We start from the raw sequence: 20,985 nt of genomic DNA, 5'->3' as shown, positions 1-20,985 counted from the left end.
ACCAGGTATTGACACTGGATCTGAAAACTAGGTAGCTTGCGAAGTACATGAAACTTCACAGCAGTAAAAGAGATATGAGCATAGAGAATAACAGAGCACTGTGCTTTTGTAGCAAAGGAGTATAGTTCAGTTGTGGACATAGATAAGAAAGTAAAAAATGGTCTGCATAACATAAAGAAGTTGAAGAATAGACCAGGGAGACTTCCTTCTTCAAAGACAGGAAAGTTCCTGATGAGTCAAAAATGATAAAGTGATAAAGAAGCAGAAATGGAAAATGCATGCCAGCTTTATGTTGTTTAGTCTTATTTCCCCTCCTGCTTGTTAATTTTGATCACTAGACAAAGATTCTAAGCCTGTTTGCTTGTGGGCATCCTTGAGAACAGAGCCGTAAACCCTGAAATCTAAAAGTGAAAAATATTGCACTGTAGTACTAAAGAATCTCTGACTCAACACAGTTGGTAAGAAAAAGAAAGATAGTGCATTTTTTTCATTTCCTTCATGGAGTAAAATACATGCTTATGCTCACAAAAGTCTATACAGGAAACAGAGTAAGAAAGCATTAATGTTATCTACTGAAACTGAGTGTTATGGACATTCCTGTCAAGTATTTCAGGGCTTAAAATCATTACTGGATTAATGTCTGCCTTGGGAGCTTGATTACGTTTTGCTTAGCAGGCTTTGTCCTCAATTGGCTTTTTGTCACTTCTATATTTGTTCACACGTATGACATAGGATGATTTCAAACAGTTAACATGGTGTTTCATGACATGAAGACTGTCTCAGGAGATTTTCAGAGAGGTGACAAATTATCCAGTGGTACATCTGCTTTTCAGTTGCTCAAGCCCAGCATAATCTAGAACTGATACGTGTGAAAACAGACCAGTGGGGATAACATTTTTCGTGTGAGGGTCTTTCACATTAGGTTTTTTTTTTTTTTCAAAATTTTGCTTGGTGTTCAATTTTCAACATTGTCCAAAACCTCTGTTTTGATACTCATACAGCCAAGGAATACTATCCTCTCATCTGTAAATGTGAAAGAGTTAGTATGTCTTCTATAAAACAGTGTGGCAACTGTAGTTCAGTATTTGCTTTAATGGTGATTATTTCCTGTCCTTTTCTATCTGGCTTCTGAAGGAAGTTGGCCTCTAACACCACTTAAGCAGAAATAGTTTATAAATCTTCCTCCCAACTGCTTTGTGAGTGCTCTTGATAATAGGTGCTGTTGATGTGAATTGTTGTTATTATCATCAGTGACTCATTAATCCATTGGTTGCTGATCTGTTAAGTCTTTTTCATTTTAAATGACAGGACTATAGATTGTGTTGCAGCCTGCATTTCACAGCCTCCATTAAAAGTTTAATGAAATATATATCATTTTGCAGGGAAATCAAGATGAACGGGATGAATATATATGGGTTTGGATTTTAACTCCCTCTTTTTGATTCTCTGTTTAGATATGGATAGTTTCTATTAATCATAGAAAAGAAACAAACCAAACCAGTCAATGAACCAACCAACCACAAGAGCAACAAAATCAACATTTTGTTGTTAAATAAAAAACTCCCAACCCAGTAAGTCCAAAGGGCAGTTCTTTTTTTTTTTTTCCCCCCCCCCCACTAACTGTGGAGAGGTTGTAAATGACCAGCCAAGATGCAACAACTAGCTTATACATGCCAAAAATTAGACAGGGAATTTGATTCTAAATACTTGCCTTCGAAAATGTACTCAGCTCAATTCCCAAGCCATCTTTTCTCATCAAATAATTAAATACTGAAGGAAAATAAAAATCAAACTCTCATTAGTAATGAAAAGTCACCTTGGGTAGCAAAATATTTGCCCAGAAGAAACTTCCAAGTTGTATGTTACCACCTGTGAAAACAGGGGCAGCTTATACAGGAATACAAAACAACCCTAGCAGAATCAGCGAGAGCAGCTGAAATTAAGCTGTACAGAATAAGCAGACAGGGCAGGAAACCCTCTGTAAGGATCACAAATTTCAGAAGGAGAGAGTAGCCCCAGTCTGGAACTTGTGATACATGAGCTGGATGGTCCTATTTTAGGAATCTACCTGGTTATTAAACACCAGCAAGGCAAAAGCAAATCGGGATGAAAGCAATTAGTTCTGAGAAGTTAGCAAAAAATTTCAAATAAGCACAGCCTATTTGCAGTATTTACTGTTTGTTGTAAGTACACTTTAATAATAGGATAATTTTTTTCTTCCACTGAATTTACCAATTGATGGTAAAAACAGCCCTGTAAAAGTCATCCAGGCAAAATAACGAATGGGAACAATAATTCTTCCTGAGTAGATTTTCTAAATGAAGACTCCCTGCAAAAGGGCTGAGAATGGTTGCCTTAGCGAATGGTCCTTCCTTGTTTGTTTTTAATCTTTAAAGCACATATGGTTTTGCAGTGTTGCAGCTGCTAAATTGTGTATTTATATTGGACATAAAGTTCTCAGTCTCTCTCTCATGTGCGCACATACAGATAGGTATATAGATAGGTTAATCAAACAAATTATTTGTGAAAGCAATGGTACAGTTGGGAAAAAACAGTGTTACTATTTCTTGAATATCAGGCATTTATGTGTATACAGGCACACAAAAAGATTGTATATAAATATACCTCTTCAACTTCACAGGTGCCCTTTTTTCCTTACGGACCGTGTTAGGCCTGTGATAGTCTGACCATTATGCTGCCACAGCAGTAGATACCTTCAAGCAAATTAGAATTTGCTGGACCTAATTCGCAAAATTTAGAATATGGCATTTTGGGAGTAAAATGACATGGAGCTGATGGTAATAAGCCTTCCACTTTCAAATATGCTTTTTTTGCTGCAGATAAACAGTACTGACGTGCTTACAGCATTTCTCAAATCATTTATTGTGTTGGTGACCCTTGCTCACTGTTTCGAAAGCATAATTCTTAGAGAAAAAGACATATCTCTAATAAAATTACTTCTAGATGACTCACAAGTTAGGAATATCCAAGGGGCCCCAACATTGGTGTTATGTCCATACCCCACAGAATTTCAGTCTAAGCTGAGCGCCTGACTCTCTGAAGTGTTTTTGAATAGCTCTATAAATATTAGCATTCTTTGTCTGAAGTATGAAATAATTATTTTAGTTATTATTTAGGGCTGCCTATAATGGGTTAGTCTGGCCAAACCACTGTAAGTATCTACAAGTGAAGCAGACCACCCAGTAGTTAGTATCCCAAAGGGGAGCGTAAGAATACTAACTCAAAAGGAGATGGTGACACTGAGGAGAGCACCACTCTCCTACCAGAATTTAATTTTACAAGATATGTTCCATTTCTCAAAGTTGATTTCACTGAACATATTAATAGGGAAAATGCTTCTTAGCTTTTCTGTGTGAGTAATCTAAACCAATCAGGGCTGAGCAGTCCATGATAACCACAGAATCATAGTCCCAAGGAATGGATGCAGACAAACATCTTCATGAAAAGCCACGAGGGAATAGAGGACTCAAGCATTTCTGCGGTCATTGATTTCTTGGCTTCTCTGCTTAGACTGCAAGGAAAGTGCTTATTACTGTAAACCATACTGCTAACATGGGAAATGCCACTAATTCCTTTCTGTCCTGAAAGGCAAATTAACATCAGAGCACAAGTTTTTCAGGGACTTTTGAGTCCCTTGCCTCATTTGGACTTTTTCTGTGTAAAAGAAAAATCTAACTATTAGTTCTCTGAGAGGCTTATTTGTAAGGAGGTATTTAAAATCACAGTGGGAATAAAAATCTCCGTCGTGGTTTGTGTGGAACTGCTGCGGGATAATGAGCTGTGTTACATCGCTTGACAAGGCTTCGAGCATATCCATATTAGATGGATAGACTATGATACTTACTTTAGTCTCATGGATAGACAGGAAAATATGTTCATAGAAAATGCTAGTTTTAGAAAGTAGCTAGCAAGGCCTCGTTGCAGGGCAACAAAACTTCAGAGGTCATCTTGTGCTGTGTACAAAGCAGTCTTAATCTCGAGCTCCCAAATTTGGGTAGGATAGGCAGAGGAAGTCTGCCTGAAAACTCTGTTATACTGAGGACAAAGACTGTTTCTTAGGATTATCAGAGTAAAGAAAATGCTTTTCTGCACAAATCCCTTCCAGTTTACAGAGCTCCTAGAACTCCTCTCTAAGATTTGTATAGATGCCAGCTGTGAGAGATGGCTGGAACAAAGCTGATTCCTTTTTTTAACTCTTTTCTCAAGTTGCCTGTTTATTTTGTAGTAGATATCACCATCTGGAAAAGTCTGTATAGATACAAATAATTGTAATTTCTTCTCCAGATTTTTAAGAGAAGATATTTTTGAGGGGAAGGAATAAGGAGAAGTAGAGAAAGAGCTTAAAGCAAAGTAGTCAAATTGCCAACAGATAGAATGTTTAAAATATTGTTTGACTTTAGTGGTGTTTATTTTATTATGTAATTTCTTTACTGTTGCTGATCTTGGCAAAGTTTTTATAAGTAGTCTGTAAATTTTTGTGTACTTAACCCATGACCCTTTGATTATTGGTTGCTTTCTATTTTTCCCAAGCACTGATTTATACTCCCTTCTTCCCTTTCTCTTTCTCACTTGCTTTTTCCTAGTGCACTGGGATTATTTATGGCTCACTGGATAATTTCAGAGAGTTTTTGGGATTTTACAGCTGGTTCCTAGACTCAATTACCTCAGTCTTACCATGCAGAGCTTTTGATATTAAATAGGATTGACTTTAGATGTATTGAATTCCCATCACTTGTAGAGACATCCAGCAAATAAATTCCAGCATTTCTGAGAATTGGAGAAAAGCTGTTCTTAGTCCCCTGCTAAGCTCTCTAGTTTGGAAAATAGATTTTTTCAAATGTCTGGCAACCAAAGATATCTTCTGTGAGACAGAGTTGATAATATACATTCACATAAAAATTACAGTGATCAAGGAACACTAAAAAATACTCATCTGTAAGTGGGGCTCAAACTTGCTGTACTCTGGTTACATTCCTCTAAACATAGATAGCTAACATGGTACTGATACAAGCCACATTCAGTCATTGTCTTCAGCAATAGCATATCCAGACTTCTGCTTGACCGTTTTTATGTTAAATCCTTTAGACACCAGGTTTGTCAGGTGAAATAAAGTTTTCTTGCCTACTCATTGGACTCATGGCTTTCAGTGCCTAAGTAAATAGTAAAAACTCAACTGATGAAAAATTAAACTACAATTACTGCTAGTTCAGTCTGACATAATGCTTCTCCCTTAGCTTTCAGCTCTACCTAGTCCTAAATCCTTGTTTTCTGTGCACATTTTTCTCAACATGTAATTGGGCTTTAGTTTGTGACAAGCAATACTACACCGCAATTTTATATGAATCTTGTCATGTGTGAAATATAAATATTGTAGATGATGACAGTGAAATTTGAAATATCTTGCAAGGAAAAACGGAAAAATCCTCCTAGCCAGTTTTTTTCCCTCAAGTGGACATGATTTTTAAAAAGACCCTTGGCTTATAGTAGAGAGAAATAGAGTCTATTTGTGCCAGATCTGCCTAGCAATGATAGCAGCTTCTTCCTTTTTTCTGTGCCAATGCACTTGACTTTAGGTGAAGTACCCGTATCTAATGAAGCATTTCATTAGTCACTCCAGGCATAGGTTTTCTAATGCTATTGCCAGAAAAGGTACAGATGTCTTCCTCGCGTGGATGCTTGACCATGGTGAAAGTTGTACAGATCAAAAATGTATCTTCCAAAGTAAGTGAAAAAAACACAGGATTGCGTTAAGTTGCATTACCATCAGTGATTTAGGGAAAGAGGATTTTGCATATCACAAGCATTTTTTCTGATATATCAAGGAAATGAACTTTCTTTAGAGCTAGGCCTAAAAATATCAGTGGAGTAGCAAATAAACATGCACAGTAAACTACAGTTGAAAACTCTGTCTGTCTAGTATCTCTAGAATAATACTAATAACAGCTGCTCTTATTTTCAGCCTGAACTTTAAGAAATGATTACAATACTGATTTAAGGTATATAAACTTGACTCTTCTGTTCACTGACGCGCTTGCAGTTTGCTTAAATTCCATTGCAGACAGTTGTAATATTCATATATTCATGTACAAACTGTAGTATTTTGGTGACAGGGACAAGTCATAAAACATTTTGATTTTGCAACAGTCTAGACTGAGTGCCTTTGAAGTTTACACTTGAAAGAGAGGAGCAAACTTTAGTCTGTTTTGTGAATTTGTTTAACAGCTTGAAGGTCATATCCTAGAAAAAAAATCATCGCCCATTCAGTGGTCTGGATGATTTGATTTTTTTTTATTATTATTGGTGAAGCATTGGAGTGTTAAATGAAAAACCCACAGCTTGAGGCAAGAGGGAGAAAGTCTTGGCTGTAGGAGGAGAGGAGAACTCTTTAATTATAGTAGAAATGGCTCCCAAGGAAAAACTGACCAAGAATTGTTCTGTGCAGTACAGCAAAGTTCTTTAACAAGGTTACAAATCAAAAAGTGACTCCTCTTAATCATCACCATGAGTATTGATTGCTTATGAAATTTAGAGACCCTGTGGCCATCTCTAACAAGACAGCCTGAGGTCGTTGTTTTCCAGTTGTCTTTCTACCCCTATTTAAAACTTTATAAACACTGTATTATTCTTCATAGAAAATTAGATGAGCCTCATTTGAAATGTCTGTATGCAGTTCTGCAGCCATTCTCATTTTCTCACATGCATATGTATAAATACATTTCATCTCTGGCTTCACAGTCTTGTATTTCTAAAAACAATAGAGATATACACGTGTAAATGCATATATGCATATATGTATATATGCATACATGTATGTGCGTATTTATGTTATTTATGTTTGGCCTTTTTTTTTTTTTTTTTTCACATTTACTGTGATAAAGACTCCAAGTATAAACACTGTCTGGATGTATTTTGTTGGACAGTCATAACAATTTAATTATGAGGAATTGTTGCCAGAATTTGGGATATGATTTCCACATGTTCAAGCAACAGGATTGCAGTCTTGTATTTAAAAGGGTTTTAAACAATTAGAATGCAGTCCACACAGGTAATTTTGTATCCAACTCAAACAGGTTGGAAGTGATAAGAAGAAAGCAGAGTGAAGCTCTTCCTGTTCAGTGCTGTGTCAGAAGTCTGTTGCATCTGTGTGCCTTACTGTGTGCCTACTTTGCAGAGAAATTTCACAACTCTAATGATAAATAAACTGGAGGAATAACTTGCTGGATAACACCTATGAGAATTCTGGGAGGTGGAACTAGCACTTGCCAACCAAAACTTCATTCTTCTTGGCATTGTGACTTCTAGCTCACAACTTCCTCACAATGGCCCAAATTCAGAAATATCTTCTCTGTGGCCTAAGAACCAGAAGTGGTACTCCTGCCTTGGAATGTAATCAAAATGAGGTATACCTTAATATTCTGTGTCTTTTAAATTATTATTTTTTGCTTGTTTACTATGGGTTAAATTCAGCTAGAACTCTGCATCCTGAAATACTAACTGAACTGACTTGACTCCTGCAATTGCAGTGGATTGTTCTACAAGCCTGTTGGATGATTCCTCTGTTAAATCAATGCTCTTTCCCTTGCCTTTGTAGTCTTTGTGCTTATGGTTCACAGCTGAGTAATACTTTATCTTTTATCTTTTCATGAACAGTTATGACAATTGGAGTATTCACATTGTAGCTCACTGTGCAATGTCTTTGTTGACATTATAAATGGACAAGCTGTTATTCCAAAGCATTTTTTATATCAAGTAATATGAGTCACTTTTCTTAAAACAGGAGCTCTGCCTTCTGAAGACAGACATTCTTCTTTATGAGAATTTGTCAGAATATACCTGTGAAAACTGATGCTAAACTGGATTTCAGATGCGGCAATGTTTCTCATCCAAAATGACAACGTTTCATGGCAAACTTTTATCTTCTCTTTAGTTTTCAGCCAGAATGCTTTAGCTTCTAAAATTATTTGTGACAAACAGTAACAGTCTGAGTGATACGTTCTCAGTGACATACTATGTTCCTTCAATAAATCTACTCAGACAGAAGCCTTCTGCAGGAAGGACTGGGTCTGTTTGGGGAAAGAAGGCTTCTGAGTCTGGAGAAGAGGGGACTGGAAGGAACTTGGAGGCTGTACTCGGTAAGGAGCTGGGAAATTCAATCAAGCAGACAGACAGGTCTCTGACATGATAGAGAGAGAAATTTTTAAAGGCTAAGAGGGGAGAGAGTAGAGTTTGATGTAACTCAAAAAGCTACTCACTTGGCTGAAAGCAAGCCTGAAAGCAAACACCTACTCTATAGGGACACAGCAAGCAAGGCAGAAAGCTGTTTAAAAGTCTTTTTGTAGTTGGTTTGTCTCTAGACAGATCCATCTGGACGTTCTGGCTGACAGGAGGTCCCATTACACAGGGTTTGATCAGTTCTAAATCTTTTCAGGAACCTACTGTGAATGAGAAAGTGCTTTGCATCAGATACTGGTTATAATGGTTCTAACACTTCTGCTTGTTTAACAAAACCCTTTTGTTCTTCCTTATTTGCTGGCAGTACTGTGTTGCTGCAGTAAACAGCTGCTGTGTAGTACACAGCCTAAACTACCAGTGCAATCACCATTGGGTAGTACATGTACATTACTCAGCCTCCCTGTGTCAGTACGGATAGTTCTGTCTGAAAATCTGAACTGGAAACAGTTGTTCTGTGGTTCTACTGATACTGTGATCAGACCCTTTTAATCTATGAAAACATGATTGCATACTTTCTGTCTTTCTTTCTTTAGGAAAAAAAAAAAAAAAAAAAAAAGCTCATTTTTATCACTCCATAATTTATTTTGTTACTAGACATAAAACAGATTTGGTTTCTGTAATCTCTAAGGAAGCAGTGAGTATGCAGTTCAGAAGTACAGACAGCATGAGTTTAGACATACTGTAGACATTCAGGATGCTGCTTAGCCTCTTTTAGACTGTCAGGCACCAAATTCAAGTGTAAATCAGCACAGAAATGCCATCATCGTTAAGAAGCGGGATTTTTGTCTAGCCTTTCCTCCATAAATTGCAAAGGTGCTTCTTATTCAACAGTCTTAAAGCTCTCTTGCTTTTAAAGTCTCTTGTTTATTTGTTTAGCTTTCATATCACACAGTAGAAGATGAATCTTAGTAAGAAATAAAAAGTTTAAACTTCCTGGCTACCTGGGTGGCTAGTGATGATGGTGTCCCATGCTTTTGCAAAGATTAATGTTCTATATTTTCACACACAATGGATTTCTATCTGGAGCAATTTCCCTCACATGGTTATTCTGTAAGCAACACAATAGTAGATTGTATATTTATAATGGAAATGGCTGTTCTTGTCTTAATTGTGTTTCACTGTTCCATGTTCCAGAGGAGAAATTGGGCAGTGGTCATATGTTGTTTGTTATGTATTAGTTGCAAATAGTAATACTTTTTCTGAGTTATACATAAGTTTTTTGTACTTTTTGTGTGGCTGTATGAAATACAGATTGTCTGTGAGGGCTGTTGCTGTTAATGTAAGTAAGCAAGCACAACATTTTAATTCACTAGTGTATCTGTGACTCTTTAAATTGGGCCTACATTTGGAATATGTATTGGGCCTGGTGGAATATATATTGCTTGTTAGTTGCACGAGAAGCTTTATGTTGGATTGTGTGTTAGGCAAACTTCCCTGTGTTCTTCTATACCAGTACCTGAAATCTCACCAGCTCACTTGCACCTGATCGGTTGTTGGTGGACCTGGGAGATAGTTTAAGAAAACCATAAACACCCTTCCCCAGCCTCAAAAGAAATAAAATAACTCAAAATTACCACTTTTAATAGCACCGGAGTAGAGGAATCAGTGTTCTCTTCACAATCAGATCTCATTCCTTCTTCCTGAATATGAAAAACAACTTTTCACATCATCATATTATCTCTAAATATTATTAGTGGCCTTAATGAAATGCTCCCATTCCCAAAAGGAGCACAGAGCCTTTTGTATTCTACTTCCCTTCTCCCCTCACCCAAGATTTGCCTCAACAGCAGGAGACTGACCTAGCTTTGAGCTGCAAGGCTCCTGGTCTCTCAAAGGAAAAGTAAGCACTCTTCATCGAGGCCAACTGCTCCCCAGATTGTCTTTTTGTTTCCCCACATTGTCCCTGAGAACCCAACTCCAGTCAAACAAATTATGCTGGTGTATGAATATGGCTACCGTTATTTAATCTTTGCATCACTCCTTTTCTTATTAATCTGGTAGAATGATGAAATTGACTCTGCCCTGTAGATGCTCTGTGTCTGATCACAACAGCAACGCAGACACGTGCACACTACAATGCCATTCATATGTTATCACATTAAAACTGCCACACTGCTGCGTTGCTTCCTTTTTAGAATGAGAAGATTTAAATGTTTACTTCACTACAGTGGCAGCATCATAACTCCAAATTTTAGCAATGACTTTAGCAGATTTCTTAACATCAATGGATAAGTTGGATAAATGAATTCTTACTGAGATGGACAAAGGCACTTGGGTGCCTTCATTGTTGGTATGCAGGTTTGTGGTAGCCTGAATTCCCTTTTCACTTAATTCTCCTCTTATATGGACAGTGGAAGTTCAAGAGAGGATGGAGTTTCTTTTCTTGCAAAGCAGTTGCTCTTCAGACCTTTGGTTTTAAGCAGAGTTGAAATTCCTGATGGCCTGCTAGTGTATTTATCCTCCTGAATGACAGATGAAGGTCTCATCCCTACTGTTTTCCTTAGGGCGTAAATCTACCAGACTAGTAAAGCCAGGACATATTTTTGAGCATAAACTTCAAGATTTAGAATTTGAATCCATTCACTTTGTGAACATATAAGTTCCATAATAACATTCTTTTCCTGTGGGGAATGTACTCCTATTTTTTTATGTGTGTGGCTAAAGGACAGAGATATGCTGGTTACTTTTTCCTCTTTTTACCTTGAAAGGTGTCAGATGGTTTTCTCTTATTTTCTGTGTGTTTTCATGTATGGATATCACCCCCTGGTATGCAAAGGGTGAGAAAAGAGGGATTGTACCTTTCTCTCCTGTGAGTACTGTTTGTGCAAGAGGATGCAGAACACAGATGCTGCCAACAGCTAGATCCAAAATTACTTATTTATTTTTTTTCCCCAAGAGTACCTACAGAACCAGAATGCAGATTAAATCATGGTTTCTGCCTCACTGGATAGCACAGCAGCATTTCCTCAAATCGGTAGCTGTTGTGCTGCAGTATGACAAGTGCTGCAGAGTTCCTCCAGCAGCTCCCACATCTATAGAGTCCCTCACAGCCAAGGCTGCAGCTTCATAGCAAACACTTGAGTCTTGCTTTCAACGAATTTCCACATTTATGGCTCTTCTCCTTTGCCTGTATTTCCTTGGAGTACCTTCTTTGCAGAAACGCCCCATGATGACTCATATGCTTCTTATTGATAGTACGTATGTATGTAAATATGTATGATTGGGAGAAATACATCTGGAGAGTAGAAGAGATTGCATTTTTTATACTTTCAGTGTCTTCTTCCTTCCCACTCACAAGACATGATTTCATGCAGGTTTCTGCAGAAAATTGAGCTGCAGAGCACTGGCTGGAAGGCTGATTGGAACAGAGCTTCCACAAGCATCATGACCATATTGGTAGCAACATACAGTGAGTTAAAGACATCTAAGGCTAAGTCCTTGCTCCACTCTGTTCAAGTGCTTCCAGTCCACTTTTGTGTGAAGAACTCATTCATGTGAAATGAGCTTCTTCACTCTTCTGCTTATGCTAACAGCTGTACTAACAGTGCCTTATTTATGCTAGCTACTATGTTAGGTTATCACTGGATACCATAATGTGATGGTAGATCAGATCTGCAACGAAATAAAACATGCTCTGGTCTTAACGTGAGTGTAGGCGAATAAAATTAAGTTGTAATTATTTCTCTATTTCTAGTTCTTTGTGAAAAAATTTTGCTTTTTTTGGTTAGCTCTTCATCTAGAATTATACATTTGCAAAAAGAGATGGCTGCAAATATGCCAAATGTGTCTACTTTGGGCAGTTATTTAGACAATTTTACCACAAATTTAGTTCTCACAGTTAAATGTGCAGTAAAGTGATCAGAGTGGCGGTGATCATTGTATATAGTAAATGTCTAGACTTTCAAGCCTTACAAAACCAATTTATTTTTAGCAAGAAAGATGCAAAGAGACTCCTCATAAATTCACATGAACACAATAGCATTATCTGAGAGGATATTTGTTTCTTTAATTGAGTGTATAAGTGTTTCATAGCGTTATCAATTTTCTCACCTTCTTCTCTATCATGAAATTTAATCAGTTTCCCTGCTTTACTGCTTATGCTTTCTCCTATAAATGGAAAGTCCTCATTAATGAGAACCCATTTTGTCCTTCTGAGTTATGAAACCACATGACGGATGACTCTTAAAGTCTTCATTGCAAGGTTTGCACAGGGATCTTATTGATAATAAGATTAAATCACAGCTTGTTTAAAGCATTAGCAGAAAAACAATGGATCCTGTTGACCTAAGGCAGAAAGTATGGACAAAAAATCCTTTAAGGATGCTTCAGAATTATAATCATCCATCCTTATTAACACATAGATAGAATCAACAAAATTGGAAGATTCTTTATCCAAGCAGATACGTAGGTTTACTATCATCACTCACATACTTCTATACATCTGCCTGGTCTGTTCATTACCTCAAATCAAGGTTGCAGTAGAATTTCTGTGGTTGTAATTCCTCTGTCAGTGCCTGGCACCCCTGGAGACCTTGTGCCTCTGCAGCTCTTCCTCAGAACCAGGACAGTACATGAATTTAATGACAGCCTTTCTGGTCAGAATGACTGTGCTTATGACTGTAGTGTGTTACAGGTCTAAAGCCAAGGAGCTGAGGTTGAGCACCACGTACATCTCTGGATGTCTGCAAGTGGTGTTTTATGGTGATGGCAGGATGTAAAATGACTAGAAAATAACCTTTATTCTCCCCGTTTGACTTGAGTGTGGTTTTTATTTGTTTTCCTAATTTCTATTGAAAATTATTTGAGGGCAAGAAGAGGATAACATGTATCAGCAAGGATCTTAATGAGACATTGTAGCAAATGATTTCATTACACATGATAAGTTGATTAAAATGAGAAATACTAAATGTGGCTTTAGAATATAGAAGTTAGTCTGAACATATATCTAGGCCTGAAGAGTTGAGTTTATTATGTTTTCAAGTTAAGTGCTCATGTGAATTGTAGAAATAGCACAGTGACTTCTCCAAACATGTTTTGAGTTGCTGTGATTTTTTTACATTTTATTTTTGGAATTACAACATAATGGCTTCTTTCACATGTATGTATGACCTTGGGTTATGTTTTTTGTTTGTTTTGTTAATTGATGTAACATCTTTTAAACTTGTGTTACTTTTGTATGTTGTCACATATTGCAGTTCACACCATGTAGAAAAGACTTGTGAAGGACACATGCTTTAGGAGGCTGGCTCAACCAGTGTTAAAGCCAAAATATTTTTGCCTGTTTTGTAACATCTTTGGAAAAATAAAAATAAAAATAAAGATGATACGAATGATTCAAGATTCCCATTAAGTAAGCCTTAAGATTTGCTTCAAATTAACTACCCCTGGTCTGTCTCTTAGTGAACAAGAAAGTTAATTCCAGGAATACCCATTGAGTCTAATTGATGAAAAGGTGCTGCATTCACAGTCCATGTTGGCAGCTACTCAGATTCTTCCTTTCTTTTTGCATAAGAGTGATGCCAGTTAAAATATTTTGCATATCAAAATTAAAATCCTACTACATTAAACAATGCTGTAGTCCATTAGGCCAGAGAAAGAATGTGTAAGTAATTTTATTTCCACATAATTCCTCTGGATTTCTGTTGGCATTAACTGGATAGGATTTAGTCACTGAGGATGAAGCACAGATTTTGCATTATTTTCAAGCTACTAATTTTACTTGACTAGCTAAAAATATTAAAAAAAAAGTAATCACCATTTATTATCATATAACAAAATATTCTCATCCCAGCATGTCTGCGGATTTTGCTTGTTTACTTAAATTAAAACAATTTATCTCAATACACCTGCAAAAAATTAAAGGTTCATTATCTCTGGGTAATTCTGAGAAAACAGGAGAGAGAAAGTAGCTGGGCTCCTTTATAGCCACCTTCACTGAATGTTATTTCTGATTTCACAGCTCCATATTCTATAATTTTAAGAAAATATCTCTTCAGGGCTTAAGATAGCTTGTAGACTTAATAAAAAGTGTCACTATAGTTGCTGTTACTTTACAAATATAAATGGTGACCTATATATTTATTTGTATTATTCAAAGAATCCATTGAATGGATAAACATCTCTTCCTTCACCTTTATGTGTAAATATCTTTTTTCTTTTTCTTGGAGTACCTTGGGATGAGTGAATACATCTAAGCATTTTGAGAGTTGCTAAGAGTTGTTAATATTTTAGCTTCCAGCCTGTGTTGTTGGACTGAGTGACATATTTAGCTAAAATTTAAACTTTAGCTCCTTGCAGAAAGCTGTATGGCTGTCTGAGGACTAAAATCAGTGCTTTTAGAGCTATAAGAGATGGACTTCATCTTCCACAAGATGATAAGTTGGATATGCTAACAAAGCACCATCCTGGGTAATACAGCTGCCAATCCAACTTATTTGACTGTAGAACAAAATGTTTGTTTTTTTGTGTGTGTGTTGGAGAAAGGTGAATTGTTCTGAAAAATGTTTTTTTGCAACATTTATTTTTGTTATAATAAAATTTTGTTAAAATTGAATTCTCATTATCAATTGTGTATCTGCATGCTATCGATATGACAAAGAAAAATAAAAACTGTATGTATCTCAATCCTGAATAAAATAAGTACATAAAAGTGAAAATCTGCACTTCTGGCAATCAGCAGTTTCTAAAATTAAATGTTTCTCCTTAATGTCCAATCATCTACACTTGCACTTACAAAGTAAGGTACATTCATGCAGTAAGGATTAATCAGTAAATATGCCCTTCTGCTTTTTTTTTTTTTTTTTTTTAATCCACATAGGTGGTCAGAACAGTTACTGCAAGAAAATGAAAAAACACCACCGCTTCTCCCCACCTTTTCTTTTATCTTGCAGACTGAACAATAACAGTCTCTGTTCAGTATTTCCTTTTTTCCTTTCTATACCTTTTCAAAGTCTTTGTCCTTCAATTCCATTACAATTTGTTGTCTCATCTCATATTCAGCTCTCCCAGTTCAGTTAGTTGTCCCTCGTCCCTTTATGTTTTATCTTTTTCTGATCTATCCTGCTGTTCACCCCTTTTATGATGTCTAATGGAACTTATGGCAGAACATCTTTTGTCAGGTCTTTTATTTGATTCTTGTCTAATCATGGATATTATTTTTAAATTTTACATAGAAACATGTTTGGCTAGTTATATTTTATGAGCTGAAAGAAAAAAAAATGCACTGTGCAGCATGCTGTGTGAGCAGAACAAAGAAATGACTGTAAAGATAAATGTACCAAAGGCTCTTCATAAGCTCCATCTTAAAAGTCGGTTTCTCAGACAGCCCAACAGGATGTCCAAACTCAATCAAAAAGTGTCAGGCTGCATGCTTGATATTTCAACACTAAAAAGATCTCACCCTAATTTTAACACACAGAAAATGTATTATGTCATGCCACCATGAAACATGGTGCCAAGTGAAAGTTTTATTACATGCTATTATAAATCTGGCAGTGAACTGACTCTCAAAGTCAATGCTGGTGTGCAAATTAGAAATTCTTAGCTAAAGGCATGAGAGCTGCTGATGTTGAGAGTGAATGTGTCTAACTTGCTTTTCCATTTTTACATTTAGCACTGCTAGAAATAAGATATTCCCGTCAGATAAAATTACCTCAATTTTAGTGAGATCCAATAAATACTATCTCATGGGCAAATCACTGTTTCATAACAATTCAGAACAATGCAGGTGGGAGAAGAACCCAATTATGGTTTCTTCTCTCTTGGTTCTTCTATAAACAAAAATATGCACGTCTTTTACATGATGCAACACTGAAAGAATGCTTGAACTTTGACACTATGAAATATTTAAGTGGAATTTCTTTTCCTGTATAAAACATTTTGCAATATGAGTGCTCCTCTTGTTTTCTAGGCAACTCCCAGAATTTCTGCTCCTCTGTTCATTGGAGCAGGGAGAAGTGGAAAGGGTGCCTGCCTGCTCCTCAAAAGCTTCAGAGAAACTGAGCAGCAGAACAGTTTGTAGGCTCAATAGTCATTCTGCTCATCATTCTGTCTGTAAATAGCCTCACATCCATGGCTAATCACTGACCAGTACAATAATGATAAATATAAGCCAAGAGAACAAACAATAGGACTATGCTGTATCTCTCATAGACAAATTTCAACTAAATCCAACTAAAATATCTATGGGAATTTAATGGAGAAAGAAAAAACGAGAGAGAGAAGGGAGGGGAAGGGGAAGGAACAGGAGGGAAGGAGAGGGGAAGAGGGAAGGAGGGAAGGAGGGCATGTGTCTGTGCTCAGCAGTTTTAAAAAACTGGAAGACAAAGCCAGAGACTGTTAAGAGCATAGACTTAAAGCAGAGCTACTAATAAAAATGACTGGAGAAAAAAGGAAGAATGGAGATAAGCTCTTTTTGATGGAAACAGTTGTTTCAAACTGGAATTATGTAGCCTTTAGCTATAAATCTTCAATAACATTTTATCTCCTTACTATTTTTCTTCTTTTTCACTTATCTGCACACGCATACACACCGCCACTGCTTGCAATAACATAAAGGCACTGCTGTTACTGGGTAGGAGCTATTTAAGCCAGCCATTAAAAAGGGACCAAGTTGCAAATCAGAAAAAGAAATATGGGAAAGAGATACATGTTTGTATTGAAAAACAAAAAGCCCAAGCAAACAAAAATCTCCAGGTGTGGAGTCTACTTACACAGATTTGAAGTGTGTGTGGGAAGGACATCTTTATAAATATGAAGTGCATCAAGAATTTAATGCTTCAGCTATTGTGATTCAGGAAAATCATGGTCTTCAAAAAAAATATTTGGAAAATATTAGCCACTTTAAAACCAGGATGACCAGGATTACCTTTAGATTCGGTTCAGCTCTGAACAGGCTAATGTCACCTCTCATAATGCATGTTTTGAGAAAACCAACACAGCATTAGTTAGAAATCAGCCTTTCTCAGTAATAATTAAAAAATGTGTTTTATAATAACACTTATTTATGATTAGTCAAGCTATGATTTATATTTACTTCAGTGACAGCTATTTTAGTCATCCTGTTATCCTACAAAGAGGTTTAAAATGGTCTCATAAAATATTTTGAAATTGCTTAAATTGTGTGGTACACAATAAATTCTGATTGAATGTTTTAAGTGCACCTTAATTAACATTTAGATTTGAAACGTGCAGCATGTAATCTAGAAGAATTTATGCCATTTAAAGGAATATGAAATAAGATTACCAGCGAATTTTTACAATTCTCTTTTCTTAAATGGCCAGGGTTGATTTTTATATTTTTGAAGCACTTGAAGTGCAAAATCCTTAATTTTCAAGCAGTACAGCAGTAAACATAAAATTTATTCTGTGTTCTTTCATGAAAAGGACACCTCTTGCCCTTCACAAGATAGCAAGAACTTATTCCCTAAAATAACTTTAGGGAATGTATGTATAAGTAGCAGATGTGGAACGCTTGGAATCGAGTGTATTTCTCATGTCTGCAAATATGTGTTCCCTTTCTGACATTTGTGTTTGGACAATACTTGTATGACAGTAGGAAAAAGAAAAAAATTGTATTGATTCTTCTGTATATCTTAGCTCTTTAAAATTTGATTTGAATCTTCTGTGATTTCCTCCAGTCACTGACCTCTTTACTTTTGAACCTAACCAGCAAAGAAATGGGATGTACATTAACACCAACTGATAGCAAAGCCTTGTAGTATATACGGAGTATAAATTTAATTATTAGTGTCTACTTTGATACAATGTTGCTTGAAATGAAAATTTTCAATAAAATTTTCCATTTGCTGATTAATATTTTGAAATATCCCCAAATATTTTTTTGGCTATTTTAAACATCTCTACTTAAGCAGTGCATGTGATGGAGAAAGGGATGGAGGAATTTATTTGTATGCGAGGGAAGTTCCATGGCCCAGGGATACTCTAAGGCAATCCTTGACACGTTACTAGTGTTTGCATAACTCTTGAGTGTGAAGACTGTGTTTCATCAATGATAATGAAGTCAGTGCTTTTGAACCACTCTCAACTTTCCACAGGGACCAGCTAAATATAGTATGGGTCTGGCTCAGAATTCCTATAACCACAAAATGATTTTGTCTTGGTATAGCTCAGAGTGATAGTTTAGTGTGGTCAAAATGTCTGCCTCCTACTTCATTTTTCAATCTCTGGAGAAGGGAATAAAATGATTTCCTTTTGGCATTTCACTGTAGATGGAGTTATCCAAGAAACTACACACAAAACCAAATTTTGTGTGTTATTTTTTGTTAAGAAATAAAGATTGTAATGGATGTACATTGTACACTCAATTATTTTCATAGAATGAATTCCAGTATTTATATTTAAAATAATTTAATGGGTGTATATGCTTTTATAGTAGAAGAATGGTGAATGTGAATTACTGGGGTGTTGGAGAACATTGAAGACTATTATCATGCAATGTATGACACACTAGGGAAGGAACGTTGAAATAGTGTCAACCACATCAAATGTGAAGCATGTTAATGTTTTTCTTTCTGAATACAGAAGACCATTAATGCATAGGAATCAGGGAGCCTAGAAGATTCGTGAAGGACTGTGGCAACTGAAAATTGAATTTATGCGTACAACTGTGCATAAGTGCAAACAGATGTAAATGAAATTTTCTTGAATTGCTTAGTTTATGAGTTCATCTGAAAGAAAATACCTGTGTGAAGAGAAACTTGAGAAAAAATTTATGTTGCTGGGATTATATTTGTTTATATTAATCTGGTAGAGAAATCATAAGCATCTCTGTGAATTTCATACTGTGTCTGCCATCAGTAACTGCCATAGCACTCTCTCCTTTCCAACCAAATCAAAATTAATGAATTATTTCTTGAATGCATGTGCAAAATGTTCTGGGAATGTAAAGATCAGCTACAAATGAAACAATGCAGAACCACAGATTCTAGTTTTAACTGAATACCTTCTAATTTAAAGTAAAAGCATTCGCTTTCATTCACAGTTAATATTTACAACTGGAATAGCATACTTTTTTTTTCCTGAAACTATAACATTTTAAAGCCAGATGGAAGTAATTGTGACATTTGTACATAAAGCTGAGGTCAGGTGTGTCTTCTGCTACGAAGGCTTTTCTCCAACAGAGGACTTAAGAATAGCACCTCCCAGGTTCTCCCTCATCCTCACTGTACAATTATAACTGAGAAGCGTCTTCATCACATTCACAGGAAAAAGCTTGACAGGTCAGGGTTACTGTGGTATCTGCTTTCCTTTCTCAGTATGTGAAGTTCTTCACACAAAATGCTCACAGGGATCAGTGCCCTCCAACTTGGTTCACTTCTTTAAACTAAGTTTTTACAGAATCCCCTTGTTTCTAGGTTCCATGGTGGTTTTGTTGTTTTTGTTTGTTTGTTGTTGTTTTGTTCTGATTTGTTTTGTTTGCTTGATTGCTTTGCCCACTTAATTACCTGGAAAAGGCTCTTTGTGTTTGAAGGAATTTAAATCCTCTCCAAAGAAAATCTGGCAGAAACAACATCCTGTTGCAGCATCTTCCACAATTTAATTTTGCCTTCAGCATAATAAGACTTGATAACTAGGGTGTTATAATTAACTGAAGTTAGGAATGAAGTGGGGTAGAGTCACTATAGACGCTCCAAATCACCAGTGGAGAGATAGTGGGGAGATAGAGGAGCATGATTCTCCCATGTGGTCTGAGGATTAGGAATGGAATTAGTCTTCTATCTTTAGCACTTCACAGAAATTGCTAGAGTCAGGTGAATTTAATCTGGTCCAATACTGGCAGAATTAGTCTCAGTATTATTAATGGGAGTAAGTATTTTCACTGCTAGAAATTTAAGACTCTCTCTGTGTTAAACAGTACTTTTCAATGAGAATTTTCAATCTGCTGTGCTAGGTAAATGGATGCAGTTTTCTTTTAACCTGAATATATTCTGAGTAATTAAACTAATGAATGTTAATTCAGTATAAAATGAAGCCAACTTGATCACAAAAGAGTCATTTATTTCAAAGTCTGTGATTCCAAAGAAGGGATGAAATATGCTTGCAATATAAAACTTTTTTTTTTTTTTAATTTAATGCTCAAATACTATTGTTGCACATGTTAGACAAATTCTAAGCATTTTAATATGGGTATCTTCTGTACTTAAATTTTTGTCCATGGATTCTGTCTTTTCGCATCTTTCAACCTCACTGGTGCTTTCGCTAGATTTCTGATTCTCATCATATCCATGTCATGAATTCTGAATTAGGTCAGCTGTCAAATTCCCCATGCTCTCCCAGAACAGCTTCACTCCTTTCTCGAGTTCATGGTGAAAGACAGACATATGTTGCTGAAGAAGTAGGGAAAAGATGAACTAGCACTCACCTGTTCATATCTCTCTGTTGGAGATTTATCTTTGGGTGGGTGAGGATGGACCTAAAGGATTTTTGGATGCCAGAATATATAATTGATTGTCTTTGAAGAAGTAACAACCTGAAGGTGAACATTCTCTGGCAGGGGAGGACTGACAGAAGACTGTTATTCCAAAGATTACAGGCATGGGGTTGTGGCGTTGACATGGAGTGTGAGGAAAACTTCACATGAAGCTAGAGCCAGGGAATCATGGGACAGCAGGATGGTGGCTGTGCATGTCCTAAAGAAGGGCTTGAAGTCCTCTAAAGGCTTATTCACTCTGTTTCTGGTAGCTGGTTTACAGCATTTGTGTGAGTGTAGAA

General features: G+C 36.4%; 1 long non-coding RNA gene across 1 annotated transcript in view; it reads left to right on the top strand.

Annotated features, from left to right (window-relative positions):
- Positions 1-14,828, top strand: part of LOC128076530 (uncharacterized) — a 55,177-nt gene extending 40,349 nt beyond the window's left edge. Inside the window, exons 3-4 of the long non-coding RNA XR_008204425.1 lie at positions 7,193-7,421; positions 7,799-14,828. This is a non-coding gene — a long non-coding RNA (uncharacterized LOC128076530). The remainder of the gene's footprint in view (positions 1-7,192; positions 7,422-7,798) is intronic.
- Positions 14,829-20,985: the final 6,157 nt, after the last annotated feature.

This window comes from Tympanuchus pallidicinctus, unplaced genomic scaffold (genome assembly GCF_026119805.1).
Source record: "Tympanuchus pallidicinctus isolate F22 unplaced genomic scaffold, pur_lepc_1.0 scaffold14, whole genome shotgun sequence".
Taxonomy (NCBI): domain Eukaryota; kingdom Metazoa; phylum Chordata; class Aves; order Galliformes; family Phasianidae; genus Tympanuchus; species Tympanuchus pallidicinctus.
This window is presented reverse-complemented; position numbering and strand designations above follow the sequence as displayed.